This window comes from Capra hircus, chromosome 8, assembly GCF_001704415.2.
Source record: "Capra hircus breed San Clemente chromosome 8, ASM170441v1, whole genome shotgun sequence".
Classification (NCBI taxonomy): Eukaryota; Metazoa; Chordata; class Mammalia; order Artiodactyla; family Bovidae; genus Capra; species Capra hircus.
This window is the reverse complement of record NC_030815.1, coordinates 63,411,121-63,427,448: the sequence shown is the minus strand read 5'-3', so window position 1 is coordinate 63,427,448 and position 16,328 is coordinate 63,411,121.

Below are 16,328 nucleotides of genomic sequence, written 5' to 3'. Positions count from 1 at the left end.
GGACCTTAAACTTAAGAAGTTTGGGGATTTTGCCCTCTGAGAATCCTGAGCTGCCATATAAAAAGTATAGCTTCCCTGATGAAGACACCATATGCAGAGGCTCCCAAATGCCCACACTCCCTAGCTGACCTGCCAACTGAACATAGCCACATGAGTTACCACTGGCAGGACCAGAAGAACTGCTCAGCTGAGCCCAACCCAGAGAACAACCATAAGCAAACAAAGTGGCTGCTATTTTAAGCTGTAGAATTGTGGAGTAGTTTGTCATGCCAGCAATAGATTACCAGAACATATGGCATCAAGTGAAGTGTGAAATAAAATTGAGAAGGTTATCATAGGTTGAGGGTCAGAGGGAGTGAGAATCAATCTGATCCAGAGGAGTCAGAATGCTGAACAGGGGAATAGGAGAAATGATAGACAATGAAGATGATGAGTTTGGGGTTTCACCAGTGTGTTTCAACAGATGTCTTACTGAGGACCACTATGTGCCAGGCCCTGGGCAGGGATTGAAGAGGAGTCAGAGAAGGATGGACACAGCCTTATGAAGAGACAGCCTTGAGCATCGGCAGTGATGGTGCAAGGTCAGACATGCTTAGTGCCTGCAGGAGGTTAAGGGTCAAGGGCAAGTTCAGAAGATGGAAGGGTCACTTCCTTGGGGGAAAAACCAGGCATGGCTTCACAGAGAAGATGGGATTTAATTTGGACCCTGAAAACTGGATGCAGTTTAGAGTTGGAGGGAAAAACTTTTCAGGTGGAGAGTTTTGTGTGCACAAGGCACAAAATTGGGCTGTTTGGGCTATTAGGGAGATGGAATTGGCCAATTTGAAAGCAGGTCAGATCATCACAATGAAGAGGGTAGTCCTACCTTCTGTCTTGGGTAAATTTCTCAAATTTATGTGTATGCAGAAGTATTTTAAAATTAAAGCGGACCCTAGAAACACTCTGGTTATGTGAGTTAGGAAGAAAATGAAACCCAATGGGTAGAATTTCTCCCACAATAGTTCACATTATCATCATGGATTGGGAGACAAATAAATACCTAAGAATAGACACAGAATGTTAATTTTTAATTGATCATGCTGTCATTTCCATGAGCACTTAAAGTGCATACCTGTAGCAAGAAATACTTTTCACAAAAAGAGATAAAAGAGATATTTGGAAAAGTGTGGCATCTCTTTTCATGTTCCTTTGATCTTCTGCCCATCAGTTAGGAACTGTGGTCCTGTTGGGGTATCATAGTACAGTGGGTAAGGTATAGTGTAGAAAGCCCTGGAGCAGCGGTCCACAACCTTTTTGGCACCAGGGACAGATTTTGTAGAAGACAATTTTTCCACAAACCAGTGGTGAGGGGAGTGCTTTCAGGATGCTTCAAGCACATTACATTTATTGTGCACTTTATTTCTAATCTAATGTCTGTGCTGATCTGACAGGAGGTACCAGTCCATAGCCCAGAGGCTAGGGACCCCTGCCCTAGAGGCTCTCAGACCAAGATTAGATTCCTAGCTTTGCTCATTTCTAAATTGCTGAGCACAGGGTAAGGGATGTGGTAAATGCCCAAGACGTTTCTTGTTAAAATTGCTCACAATCATCATTTCCCCTGTTGTAAGAAGAGAACGTTGGAGCCAAGGAGCTTTCCAAGTGCCAGCATACTGGCAACAGAAAGCAGTTCCCATGTCTCTGTCTCTCCTTTGTGACCCCCACTTCCCTTCCCTGCTTTACCTGCTGTTATATGCCAGGGGTGCTGAGGTGAGAAAGGTTGAACTCTGTGACTTCTTCTGGGTTGTTCCTTGAGAACCTCCAAAGTGATACAAAGTCCAGGGACCACCCTAGAGACTCATACCCAGCAGAAAATCATGTCCAGAGAAAAACATTCAAGCCACAGGGGAACTTGCCAAAAGAAATGGCAAGGAAAGCAATATGAGAAGCTAGGAAATCAACAGTCCACTTAGTCTTGAAGCTATGGTATGAGGGAGCAGACCAATTGGTCTTAAGTCCAGAATGGCAGCCCATAGTTTGTCTCTTTCCCTATGCTTGGGCAAATTATTCAACCTCGCTAAGATTCCAATGTTCTCTTCTGTAAAATGGACCAAAAAATACCTTATAAGAATTGTTAATGAGATAATTAAAGAGGTAATATATGCAAAGGGCATTGCACCATCTGTTACATTGAATAGATATTCAGGGGTGCACCCCAAAGCTGTATGTCTATTCCTTCCCTTGCAGAGGGGGTCTGTAGTTCCCCCAGATTTCCTAAAGGGTCACTTGCTATTGTTGTTAGTCACTCAGTCGTCTCCGACTCTTTGTGACCCCATGGACTGTAGCCTGGCAGGTTCCTCTGTCCATGGGATTCTCCAGGCAAGAATACTGGAGTGGGTTGCTATTTCCTTCTCCAAAAGGGTCACTAACTCTCCCCAAATAAGTTTATTTTTGAGACATAAGGATTTTATTTTGTTTCTATAATAAGATAAAATCTAATATTGGGTAAAAAAATCAGAGCATAAATAAAAAGGAAATTGAAAAGGGAAGGCAATAGTAAGCAATAGAATCCAAATGTAGTTTTTTTAAAAATCATTTTGTTGTTTGGGTGTATCTTTTTTAATGAACTGAGTCATCTACAGGCTGAATTTCTCAAAATTAAAGTATAACGGAGAAAAACAGAACTAAAAGTAATAACAAAACAGAGAGCAAAGTGATCTGAGAAAGTTGTGTTTTTTTTTTTTAATAAAAGGAATACATGCTCATGGTGAAAAAAAAAATCAGTACAGAGGATGTAAGGTGAGAAATAGGTTTCTTTTCACCTCTCCGTTATTTCTCACTCCTGGTCCTATTTGGAGACGAAAATGGCAACCCACTCCAGTATTCTTGTCTGGAAAATCCTATGGACAGAGGAGCCTGGTGGGTTGCCGTACATGGTGTCACAAAGAGTGGGACACGACTGAGAAACTAAACAACACTTGGTCCAGTAGCTAGAGGTTGCCACTCTTGACTATAAGAATCTTTTTATTTGTTGTTTTCACATTACAAGTGATATGTCCATCTTTTGAAGGAGAAGATGAAATTTAGAAAATTCCCAGAGGCATCTAATTTGCCAAAAGAGAATGAACTCTGTGTAAAAGGATTAAGTGCTTTCCAAGATCCTGACAAAATAAAGATATCAATCAAACTCCCCAAAGGAAGTCCAGATGGCCATGCAATTGAACTTTATCATGCTCATCAGCCTGGCTGTCTCCATGCCCTTGAAATATCCAGGAAAACCATCCAACAGAAAGCAGCATCTCATACATATAGTGACTTCTTTATCATACTGAGCTAAAATTGGAAAAATAATCCTATAAAACTGTTACCTGATGAACAAAGAAGCAGACTATTCCAAACCCATCCTTTAAACATAGACATGGATCCATTTGAAGTCAAGGACTCTTTAGGCTTACACACTAGTGCAAGGTGGTATAATATCAGAAAAAGACAGTATCATTAATCACATAAAGTGGATCATCCCAAAGCATTTGACAATGTATGATGCAGTTCCAAATTTTAGAAGCACTTGAAAAAGTATATGCTGGATTTTACTAAAATCATCTGTGAAATTTGAGTGGCTGGACTATTAAGAAATAGGCAGAGAGTAACTAGAATATCATTTAAATTAGATGCCATCTTTTCTTTGTCCTTTGCTATTTAATATATTATAGAGCTGGGTTGGCAGAGCAGAGGGAATAACAGATTTCATTAGGAAAAAGCAAATGGAAAGACTCACTGTTGTTCTTCACAGAAGAGGCTTGTAACAAGATGGCGGGGTAGGATGTTCTGCTTCTGCTCGTAGTGTGCTCCTGATAACCAGGCTGTAAATCAGATCCTTGAAAAGCAAGGCATATTTACCCAACAGGAAGGGTGTTATTCTTTGCGGATCAAGGATTTGTCACTAAATTAGTCCTTTGTGACTTTTCCACTCCCAAGCTATGCCAGCCACAGGAAACAAGACCTCTGTGGCTGACTCCAGCCCTCCCTGGCCATCACCTGGCCCTCAGCACCACTACAGAAAAGGATAATCCTCTCCTCTTTGTAAGGAAACTCATGAAAAGCCACACTGGAAGGGCTTCCCCATGCTACCTCCTCTCCTCAGTATAAAAATATGTGCAGAAGTCATCCAGGTAATAGTGAATAACACACATATTCTTTCAACAAACATAGATGTGTGCTTATGGTCTCACACAAGGACGTAGAAAACTAACTGTACAATATGGAGTGATACCACGGAGTCCTTCTAGAATATGCTGAGGTAAAAAGTGAAATACTGTATTTTATCAAATCCAAGACAGCATCATGTTGGGTATCACCAAGAAAGAAAGAAAGAAAAAAATACTGCCAATTATAAAACGCCATCAGTGGAAAGGTGCATCCTTATTCCAGAGATGAATAAAAATATGTGTCTTCGAATGAGTGAAGTGTGGTAATTAACTCTTAAAGAAGTGATAAGTGATATCTCTCAGCATGAGCCAAACCTTGCTACAGAAACTGAGAGAAGGTAGCAGTTATTTCTGCTGGAATGACTGGAGGAGTTCTCACAGGGATGTGATACGTTTGATCTGGGCCTTGAAGGATTTTGCCAGTGGGAGAAAGAAGGGGAAAACATTCTGGGTTGAAAGAATAACATGGGCAAAGGTATCGAGGCAGAAAAGGGCAGGCATTTTTACGGACCAACTAATTTATTCTGAGCAACAGAACATAGAAGATGTGGGGAGGGAGAGCTAGTTACTGAAGGAGGAAACACTGAAACCAGATTGTAAATACCTCTTGTCCCAGTTCTGGGGATTTGTACTCATAGATGATAGAGAACCATAGATTATTTTGAGCTGGGAGAGACTTGATTAGAGCCAAGCTCTGGAAAGGCTAGTCTGGCAGGGTGGATGAATGTTAGGTTGGAGAAGAGTAAGAATCAAGGCAAGGCTACAAGTTAGACTACTGCAACCCACCAGGTTAGGTGGAGAGAAAACTGAGGGGCTGCACATAGGCCCATGAGAGGAAATCAGATTGTAAAAGACTGAGGTAGCCATACAGCTGTGAGAATAAAAAATCCACAACCAACACAACATTGTGGGAAAATGTCACAAACACAACACTGAGCCAGACACAAAGAAAGGAAGCCAGACACAAAGGAGGACAAACAGTGACTCTATTTATATGAAGACAAAAAAGGGCAAATCCGAATATCAGTAACCTCAGATTTGCGGATGACACCACCCTTGTGGCAGAAAGTGAAGAGGAACTAAAGAGCCTCTTGATGAAGATGAAAGAGAAGAGTGAAAAAACTGACTTAAAACTCAGCATTCAAAAAACGAAGATCATGGCATCCAGTCCCATCACTTCATGGCAAATAGATGGTGAAACAGTGGAAACAGTGACAGACTATTTTCTTGGGCTCCAAAATCATTGCAGATGGTAACTGCAGCCATGAAGTTTAAGGATGCTTGCTCCTTGGAAGAAAAGCTATGAAAAACTTAGAAAGCATATTAAAAAGCAGAGACTTTGCTGACAAAGGTCCATCTAGTCAAAGCTATGGTTTTTCCAGTAGTCATGTATGGATGTGAGAGCTGGACCATAAAGAAAGCTGAGTGCCAAAGACTTGATGCTTTTGAACTCTGGTGTTGGAGAAGACTCTCAAGAGTCTCTTGGACAGCAAGGAGATCAAATCAGTCAATCTTAAAGGAAATCAGTCCTGAATATTCATTGGAAGGACTGATGTTAAAGCTGAAGCTCCAATATTTTGGCCACCTGATGTGAAGAGCTGACTCATTAGAAAAGAACATGATTTTGGGAAAGATTGAAGGCAGGAGGAAAAGGGGACGACAGAGGATGAAATGGCTGGATGGCATCACTGACTTGATGGACATGAGCTTGAGCAAACCCTGAGAGATGGTGAAGGACAGGGAAGCCTGGTGTGTTTCAGTCCACAGGGTTGCAAAGAGTCAGACATGACTGAGCAACTCAACAACAACAGCAACAAAATCTATAATGTTAAGGGTCAGGACTGTGGCTACCCCGAGGGAGGGTAGTGACTGGCAGGGGACCTAATGGGGGCTTCTAATGCTGGTAATGTTCTGGTTCTTGCTGCTGTTTATATGGGTGTGTTCACTTTATGAAAATTAATTGACCTGTGCACTTAAGATTCATGCATTTTTCTATACATATGTTGTTCACTTCAGTCACTCAGTCATGTCTGACTTTTTGTGACACCATGGAATGCAGCACACCAGGCCTCCCTGTCCATTACCAACTCCTGGAGTTTACTCAAACTCATGTCCATTGAATTGGTGATGCCATCCAACCATCTCAGCTCTGTTGTCCCCTTCTCCCTCCTTCAATCTTTCCCAGCATCATGGTCTTTTCTAATGAGTCACCTCTTCACATCAGGGGGCCAAAGTATTGGTGTTTCAGCTTCAGCATCAATCCTTACAATGAATGATTTCCTTTGGGATGGACTGGTCAGATCTCCTTGCTGCCCAAGAGACTCTCAAGAGTCTTCTCCAACACCACAGTTCAAAAGCATCAAGTCTTCAGCACTCAGCTTTCTTAATAGTCCAACATTCACATACATACATGATTACTGGAAAAACCATAGTTTTGACTAGATGGACCTTTGTTGGCAAAGTGATGTCTCTGCTTTTTAATATGCTGTCTAGGTTGGTCATAACTTTCCTTCCAAGAAGTAAGCATCTTTTAATTTCATTGATGCAATCACCATCTGCAGTGATTTTGGAGCCCCAAAATATAAAGTCTGCCACTGTTTCCCCATGTATTTGCCATGAAGTGATGGGACCAGATGCCATGGTCTTCATTTTCTGAATGTTGAGCTTTAAGCCAACTTTTTCACTCTCCACTCTCACTTTCATCAAGAGGCTCTTTAGTTCTTCTTCGCTTTCTGCCATAAGGGTGGTGTCATCTGCATATCTGAGGTTATTGATATTTCTCCCAGCAATCTTGATTCCAGCTTGTGCTTCCTCCAGCCCAGCATTTCTCATGATGTACTCTGCATAGAAGTTAAGTAAGCAGGGCAACAGTATACAGCCTTGATGTACTCCTTTTCCTATTTGGAACCAGCCTGTTGTTCCATGTCCAGTTCTAACTGTTGCTTCCTGACCTGCATACAGATTTCTCAAGAGGCAGGTCAGGTGGTCTGGCATTTTCATCTCTTTCAGAATTTTCCACAGTTTATTGTGATCCACACAGTCAAAGGCTTTGGCTTAGTCAATAAAGCAGAAATAGATGTTTTTCTGGAACTCTCTTGCTTTTTCGATGATCCAGTGGATGTTGGCAATTTAATCTCTGGTTCCTCTGCCTTTTCTAAAACCAGCTTGAATATCTGGTAGTTCATAGTTCGCATATTGTTGAAGCCTGGCTTGGAGAATTTTGAGCATTACTTTACTAGCATGTGAGATGAGTGCAATTGTGCAGTAGTTTGAACATTTTTTGGCATTGCCTTCCTTTAGGATTGAAATGAAAACTGACTTTTTCCAGTCCTGTGGCCACTGCTGAGTTTTCCAAATTTGCTGACATATTGAGTGCAGCACTTTCACAGCACCATCTTTTAGGATTTGAAATAGCTCAACTGGAATTCCATCACCTCTACTAGCTTTGTTCTTAGTGATGCTTTCCAAGGCCCACTTGACTTCACATTCCAGGATGTCTGGCTCTAGGTGAGTGATTATCTGGGTTGTGAAGATCTTTTTTGTACAGTTCTTCTGTGTATTCTTGCTACCTCTTCTTTATATCTTCTGCTTCTGTTAGGTCCATACAATTTCTGTCCTTTATCGAGCCCATCTTTGCATGAAATGTTCCCTTGCTATCTCTAATTTTCTTGAAGAGATCTCTAGTCTTTCCCATTCTATTGTTTTCCTCTATTTCTTTGCACTTATCACTGAGGAAGGCTTTCTTATTTCTCCTTGCTATTCTTTGGAACTCTGCTTTCAAGTGGGTATATCTTTCCTTTTCTCCTTTGCTTTTCACTTCTCTTCTTTTCACAGCTATTTGTAAGGCCTCCTCAGACAGCCATTTTGCTTTTTTGCATTTCTTTTTCTTGGGGATGGTCTTGCTCCCTGTCTCCTGTACAACGTCATGAACCTCCATCCCTAGTTCATCAGGCACTCTATCTATCAGATCTAGTCCCCTAAATCTATTTCTCACTTCTACTGTATAATTATAAGGGATTCGTTTTAGGTCAGACCTGAATGGTCTAGTAGTTTTCCCTACTTTCTTCAATTTAAGTCTGAATTTGGCAATAAGAAGTTCATGATGTGAGCCACAGTCAGCTCCCGGTCTTGTTTTTACTGACTGTATATGTATGTTGTATTTCAATACAATTAATGCCCTGCCCACCACCCCCCTCCCCCCCCCCGCACAAATTAGGTCCATGGAAAAAAACATGGAAGTAGAGGTCTAGACAGGAAGAACCTACTGGAACACACAGGCACTCAATCTCAAATTGAGCTGAGGCTTTGGAAGAACATCACAGACCACGCTAGGGGCTTTGCAGGATGCACTTGGAGCAAGCAAGGGAGAAAGATGAAGGGAACACAGAATTTTCTCACCTCCAGGCTTGTGACAGGGAAACATTGGACATTTTGGTGGAGAATGACCAGCAAACAGAAATATCAGGACGAGCATGGTTAAGAGCAGATAGATGAAAAGACTCTCGGGGGCACCTACATGTTTTCAATGAGCCAGGTCCAGATGAAGTGCCTGAGAGGGCCAGGCATGAAACTGTAGATGGGAATCAGAGAGAGCATCTAAGGATCTCTGGGGGATGAAAGGAAGTTAGGGGTTAGGCAGTGGGGGACACAGCAGAGTTTTGATATTCTGAGAGACTAAAGGGGTGACCTCAGCAAAAGGGATTTGGGTGTTGACCTTCAGAAGAGTTTGAGAAGGACTGATTATACAAACGGTGTGTGATCACACAGAGGAGAGGGGGTGGTCCCTAGGAGTGGATGTGGGCTCACCAAAAACAAGCCCATAAAGCCGAAATATATGATCACTTGTATTTGAAAAGTTACTAATCTGGCAAGTCAGAGAAATAAGGAGACCTTATGCATCAGTTCAGTTCAGTTCAGTCGCTCAGTCGTGTCCAACTCTTTGCAACCGCATGAATCGCAGCACGCCAGGCCTCCCTGTCCATCACCCACTCCCGGAGTTCACTCAGACTCACGTCCATCAAGGCAGTGATGCCATCCAGCCATCTCATCCTCTGTTGTCCCCTTCTCCTCCTGCCCCCAATCCCTCCCAGCATCAGTCTTTTCCAATGAGAACTCTTCTCATTAGGTGGCCAAAGTACTAGAGTTTCAGCTTTAGCATCATTCCTTCCAAAAAAATCCCAGGGTTGATCTCCTTCAGAATGGACTGCTTGGATCTCCTTGCAGTCCAAGGGACTCTCAAGAGTCTTCTCCAACACCACAGTTCAAAAGCATCAATTCTTCAGCGCTCAGCTTTCTTCAGAGTCCAACTCTCACATCCATACATGACCACTGGAAAAACCATAGCCTTGACTAGACGGACCTTTGTTGGCAAAGTAATGTCTCTGCTTTTGAATATGCTATCTAGGTTGGTCATAACTTATCTTCCAAGGAGCAAGCGTCTTTTCATTTCATGGCTGCAGTCACCATCTGCAGTGATTTTGGAGCCCAAAAAAATAAAGTCTGACACTTTCCACTGTTTCCCCATCTATTTCCCATGAAGTGATGGGACCGGATGCCATGATCTTCGTTTTCTGAATGGATTTCAGCAAAAATTTTAACAAGGTTTTCACAATATTTTGGAGTGCAAGATGGTGAAACACGGGCTGCAGAATTTGGAAATCGAAGGAGTTTTCAGTGGGTTTGGTCACAAGGCTAGGTAGGGCAGATGGCCCCCAGTGTGGGTAGGATAGAGCATGAGCTCTGTCGTTATCATTCTTCTATTTACCATTTTGACCAATGCTTCAGGTTAAAGAAGAAAATCAGATTGTCCAACAGTGATGGCACTAACTGGGAGAAATGATGACTATGAAAGAGAACAGTTCTTTTTTTTTTTAACCTATGTTTTTGGCTGATCCCACATGCATGTGGAATCTTAGTTTCCCCCACCAGGGGTTGAACTTGCAGTGGAAGTGAGGCATCTTAACCACAGGACCACCAGGGAAGTCCTGAAAGAGAACAGTTCTAAGATGCAGAATACCCTCAATAGGCTGGAACAGTGGGACATAATCATGCATGGAATGTTTCAAACCTATTCATAAGTCCCTGAGTTAAACTGCTGATAAACAGGATCAGAGAGATCCTGTTTTATGTTCATTTGAAATAACAACACAGAAAACCAACCTAGGGCTCTTGGGAAGCCACAGGCTTCCTGGGATCCAAAGGGGTGATATGGCCTTAGCCAAGTGAAAGTGACTCTGGACTGTGAAGACAGCAGGGACAGTAGTCCAGAGTCCTGAGCACAGAGGGATGGCCCTGAAATATATATTTTTAAAATTATTTATTTGGCTTAGTTGTGGCATGTGTGATGCATTTCCCTGACTAGTGATGGAACTTAGGCCTCCTACACTGGGAGCCCGGGGTCTTAGGCCCTGGACCAGCAGAGTGGTCCCTCTAGATATCATTTTTGAAGAGAGTCATGGACAGATTGGTGGCCAGGGAAGACTGAGGAATCTGGGCATATTTCTCTTGGAAGACTTAATTTGGAAGGGAATGAGGAGGTACCAAAGTGAGCTGTCTTTGCTCAGGGTCCACCATGGGTGAGAGGGAGCACCATAGACTCCAGCAGCAAGCTGGGACCCAAAATGAATGCTGTGGGAAGGCTATAGCTGGAGCTTAAGAAATAATGTACAAAAATCCCATCAATGAAATAGTGGAGTGGGAGCCTCACGAGGCATTGCTCTTGCCATCTTCGATGGTATTAGTATTACTATTAATATTATTATTAGTTGTTTGCCTAATAAGTGACTAGTACTGTGCATCATCTTACTTAATGAGGAAGATAATTATACGTGAAGTTCTTGGAAGAGTCCCCTGCATATGTGAGTACTCAATATATATTAGCTGTTTTTATTATTTAATCCTTACAACAACCTTGATGTGAAAGAGGAATAATTTATTCCCTCTTTAGAGGTGAGAAAACTGAAGTTCAGGAAGGTGAGTAACTTCCCAGAATTGTACCACTAATAATTGGTCAGCCTGACTCCAAAACTCGCCATTACCCCTAAGGTTTGGTGAATGGTTGGACCAGACACTTGATAGGATGCTTCCCTGTCTAAGGCTCTGTTCCTAAACTGTGCCTCTTGTCCATCTCTGATCCTCTTTGTAAGGGATCTTAATATTTTTGAAACCTCTAAATGGGAGGAGGTGTCCTTCTGGAGACCTCTCAGTTATGAGCTAAATTTCCTGCCTATCCACGCTTAGGACCTGTCCAGCCGACATGGAGCATGGTGACACCCCCATCCTCCTACTGTTCTCAGACTGTACGAAGAGCAGGCCCTGCTGGTCTCCCCCCCCCGACCCCCCTCCTCCAGCCCCCACCCCAGGTTTGGCACTGACTCCTGAAAGGTTTAGCCAGACTGTCTCCAGGCCAGACTCTTTCCCTTGATAAAGGAGAACCAGTTTCATCTCTCCTTCAGTGGGGGATCCTGGCCAAATCATCTTACCTCTTTCTCATGTTGACTATCAGTAGCATTCTTTACTTTTGAAAGACTCTTTCCTCCTATAAGTCCTATAAGGGCATCTCCAAGGAGAGGCATGTGGAGGAGAGTCAAATGTAGGAATCTGGGGTCAGACAGATTGGGTCTGGGCCCTGTTGCTGCCTCTGCTGAGTATCATTAGGCATGTCATTTAATCCATCTGGACCACAGTCTCATAATTTGCAAAACTGGGATCCTAACACCTATTTTTCAGGCAGTCATGAAGATTAAGATGATGCATACCAAGGTGTCTGGCACAGAATAGGTAGGCGTTTAATAAATGGTAGCTATTATTATTACTCGAACTGTGTCACCAGACCACATTTGATGCCTGAAACCCAATTTTATGGTTTAAAAAACATGCCTTGTGAAGAAAGAAAAGCAACTTAGATTCATTCAGCTAATAGTTTTTGGACCCATCATTCATAACTTATCCATTTAAAAGATGGAAATGAAAACAAACAATGTACTTAAAAAAACAGCTGAGCTACTTGATTGAAAGAAACATTTCAATGTAAAGTAAACATGAGTATGAAATATACATGGGAGATATTTAAAAGGTTTTTTTTTTTTTTTTTTTTAAAAAGAAAGCTTAAAAGACGACCTCCCTGTTGCTGGGAGTTAGAACAGGGGCAGGCATGACTGACAGGGCAGACTGAGAACAGGGTATTGGAAACTAGACCCACTTCCCAGGAGAAGGCAGCTGTGGGAATGGAGATGTGAGCAACTGGCACCAGAGTGGCGAGGGCTATCCAGCCCAATATGGAAGGAGGACGGACAGCAGGGGAGGCCTGGTTAGCCTCCCGTTGTCAGGATCCTGCTCAAAGGGATGCAGTGTCAGCGGACACCAATGGACTATGCATGGTCCCCTCAAATCCCCAGAAAGGGAACAGGTATCCTCTTTCAAGTGGGCCTGAGGAAGCATCACTACAAACAAAGCTACTGGAGGTGATGGAACCAGTTGAGCTATTTCAAATCCTAAAAGATGATGCTGTAAAAGTGCTGCACTCAATATGTCAGCAAATTTGGAAAACTCAGCAATGGCCACAGGACTGGAAAAAGTCAGTTTTTATTTCAATCCCAAAGGAAGGCAATGCCAAAGAATGCTCAAGCTACCGCACAATGGCACTCATCTCACACACTAGTAAAGTAATGCTCAAAATTCTCCAAGTCAGGCTTCACAATACATGAACCGTGAACTTCCAGATGTTCAAGATGGTTTTAGAAAAGGCAGAGCAACCAGAGATTAAATTGCCAACATCCACTGGATCATCGAAAAAGCAAGAGAGTTCCAGAAAAACATCTATTTCTGCTTTATTGACTATGCCAAATCCTTTGACTGTGTGGATCACAATAAACTGTGGAAAATTCTGAAAGAGATGGGAATACCAGGCCACCTGACCTGCTTCTTGAGAAATCTGTATGCAGGTCAGGAAGCAACAGTTAGAACTGGACATGGAACAACAGGCTGGTTCCAAACAGGAAAAGGAGTACGTCAAGGCTGTATATTGTCACCCTACTTATTTAACTTATATGCAGAGTACATCATGAGAAATGCTGGGCTGGATGAAGCACAAGCTGGAATCAAGATTGCTGGGAATCAAGATATGCAGATGACACCACCCTTATGGCAGAAAGCGAAGAAGAACTAAAGAGCCTCTTGATGAAAGTGAAAGAGGACAGTGAAAAAGTTGGCTTAAAACTCAACAATCAGAAAACTAAGATCATGGCATCTTAGTCCCATCACTTCATGGCAAATAGATGGGAAACAGTGGCTCACTTTATTTTTTGGGGCTCCAAAATCACTGCAGATGGTGATTGCAGCAATGAAATTAAAAGATGCTTACCCCTTGGAAGGAAACTTATGACCAACCTAGACAAAATATTGAAAAGCAGAGACATTACTTTGCCAGCAAAGGTCCATCTAGTCAAGGCTATGGTTTTTCCAGTGGTCATGTATGGATGTGAGAGTTGGACTGTGAAGAAAGCTGAGCACCATGCATGATACAGGATGCTTGGGGCTGGTGCACTGGGATGACCCAGAGGGATGGTACCGGGAGGGAGGTGGGAGGGGGTTCAGGATGGGGAACACGTGTACACCCGTGGCAGATTCATGTTGATGTATGGCAAAACCAATACAATATTGTAAAGTAATTAGCCTCCAATTAAAATAAATAAATCTATATTAAAAAAAAAGAAAAAGCAGGAAAGAAAAAAAAGAAAGCTGAGCACCAAAGAATTGATGCTTTGGAACTGTGGTATTGGAGAAGACTCTTGAGAGTCCCTTGGACTGCAAGGAGATCCAGCCAGTCCATCCTAAAGAAGATCAGTCCTGGGTATTCATTGGAAGGACTGATGTTGAAGGTGAAACTCCAATACTTTGGCTACCTGATGGACTCATTGGAAAAGACCCTGATGCTGGGAAAGATTGAAGGCAGGAGGAGAAGGGGACAACAGGGGATGAGATGGTTGGATGGCATCACCGACTCAATGGACATGGGTTTGGGTGAACTCCGGGAGTTGGTGATGGACAGAGAGGCCTGGCATGCTGCGGTTCATGGGGTGGCAAAGCGTCGGACACGACTGAGCGACTGGACTGAACTGAACTGAACTGATCCTCTTTCAACACAGCCCCAACCTCTAAACTCAAGTTTGGAGACTAGCTTCTGGTTCATTTGTGTAGGAAGAGGGTGTGGGAGAAAGGATTGCTGTAGGAGGCAGGATTTGGGGAGGAAGATGAGTATTGAAACCATACAGACCTGGACTGACATTCATGTTTTATCACTTTCTAAGGATGTGACCCTGAGCATATTGCTTTCTAAAGTCTCTATTGTGTTTCTTGTGCATTTTATTCTCATTAACAATATGAACGATTATTAACCTTGCCACTTCTCACCAGTTCCTCTGCTTGTAGCCTGGTTCTTGCTACCATATGTAGCTTATTGCAATAGCCTCCTCACTGGTCTTCCTGCCTCCTCTCTTCCCCCTACCAGCTTCTCTTCACTGGACAGATCAAATCACATTGCTGATGCACCAGTTCCTTCTGGTTGTTCCCTACTTCATCATGTGCAAACCAGAGTTCTCACAATGCCCAGGTGCTACCTGATCTCACTTGCCTTTGACCTTGGGTACTATGCTTTTCCCCTTGCTTACTCCACTCCAGCTCCACTGGCTTCCTGGCAGTTCCTTGAACATGCCAGGCACACTTCTGTCTTGGAGCCTCTGCCCTTGCTGTTCCTCCACCTGGAACACTATTTGCATGTCTGCCTTATTTACCTCCATTACGTCTTTGCTGAAAAGTCATCTCAGCGTCTCCTTCCATGACCTCCCTATTTCTAATTGCAGCCCCACCCTGTCAGTTTCAATCCTCTTTCTCAATTTATTGTTCTCCATAGAACTTTTCATAAACTGGGATACTAAAATATCTTCTTCTTTCTGTTTATTGTCTCTCTTTTTCGACTAGAATGTCAACTTTATGAAGGCAGGGATTTTATTTTATTTTTACTGGAGAATAATTGCTTTACAATGTTGTGTTAGCTTCTGCTGCACAACAATGTGAATCAACTATAAATATACATATACCCACTCCCACTTGAGCCTCCCTCCCACCCTCATCCCACCCCTCTAGAACATCACAGGGCACCAAACTGAGCTCCCTGTGTTATATAGCAGCTTCCAACGAACTATCTGTTTTATATATGGTGGTGTATATATGCCCATTCTCCAGAGGCTCAGCAGTAAAGAACCTGACTACCAATGCAGAAGATGCAGGAGATGCAAATTCAGTCCCTGGGTTGGGAATATCCCCTGGAGGAGGAAGTGGCAATGCAATCCAATAATGTTGCGTAGGAAATCCCATGGACAGAGAAGCCTGGTGGGCTACAGTCCATGGGGTTGCAGAGTCAGACACGACTTGGTAAGCAACAAAAACAACAACAGTGTGTATATGTCAGCGCTACTCTATCAATTCATTCCACTTTCTTCCCCCACTGTGTCCACAAGTCCCTTCTCTATGTCTGTGAATCTATTCAAGTGCAGAGATTTTAGTTTGGCTTGTTTATTTCTGTATCCTCAGCTTCTAGGACACTGCCCAGCACATAGTAGACACTACAAAACATTGATTGAAGGAATGAATGATTATTATAAAGCAAGAGGGCTGAACTCAAGCTCTAGAAGAACACGGAGTTGAAACTGGTGACCAAGGTTGGAACTCAGACCCAAGGAAGCATGCCAGTGATCCAGTTACCCAGACTGGAACACAGGCCAGAGCAGGATCTGGGAACCAGAGAGATGCCCTGACATCAGAAGTGGGCTATGAGCTCACAACTTGGCCTGGAGCCAGACTGATGGAGAGTAAGACTGGAGTTCCTTGGGTCAGGGCGATCCCTGGTGTCTAGAGGTCAGGTCACCTCATAAATGGAGACAGAGAGGCGGAAAGGTAGTTGCCAGGCAGGGCCTTCAATCACTTAGTAAATGTCAAACAAAGTTGTTCCAGCTTTCAACTTATTCCCAGATGTAGGTGTCAGCAGATACTCCATATTGGCATGGCTTACAAGGAAAACATTTTTCCTTGTAATGAAAATGAAATGAAAAATGCTCATTCGGAAACCTGAGCTTAGAAGTTGAGGAA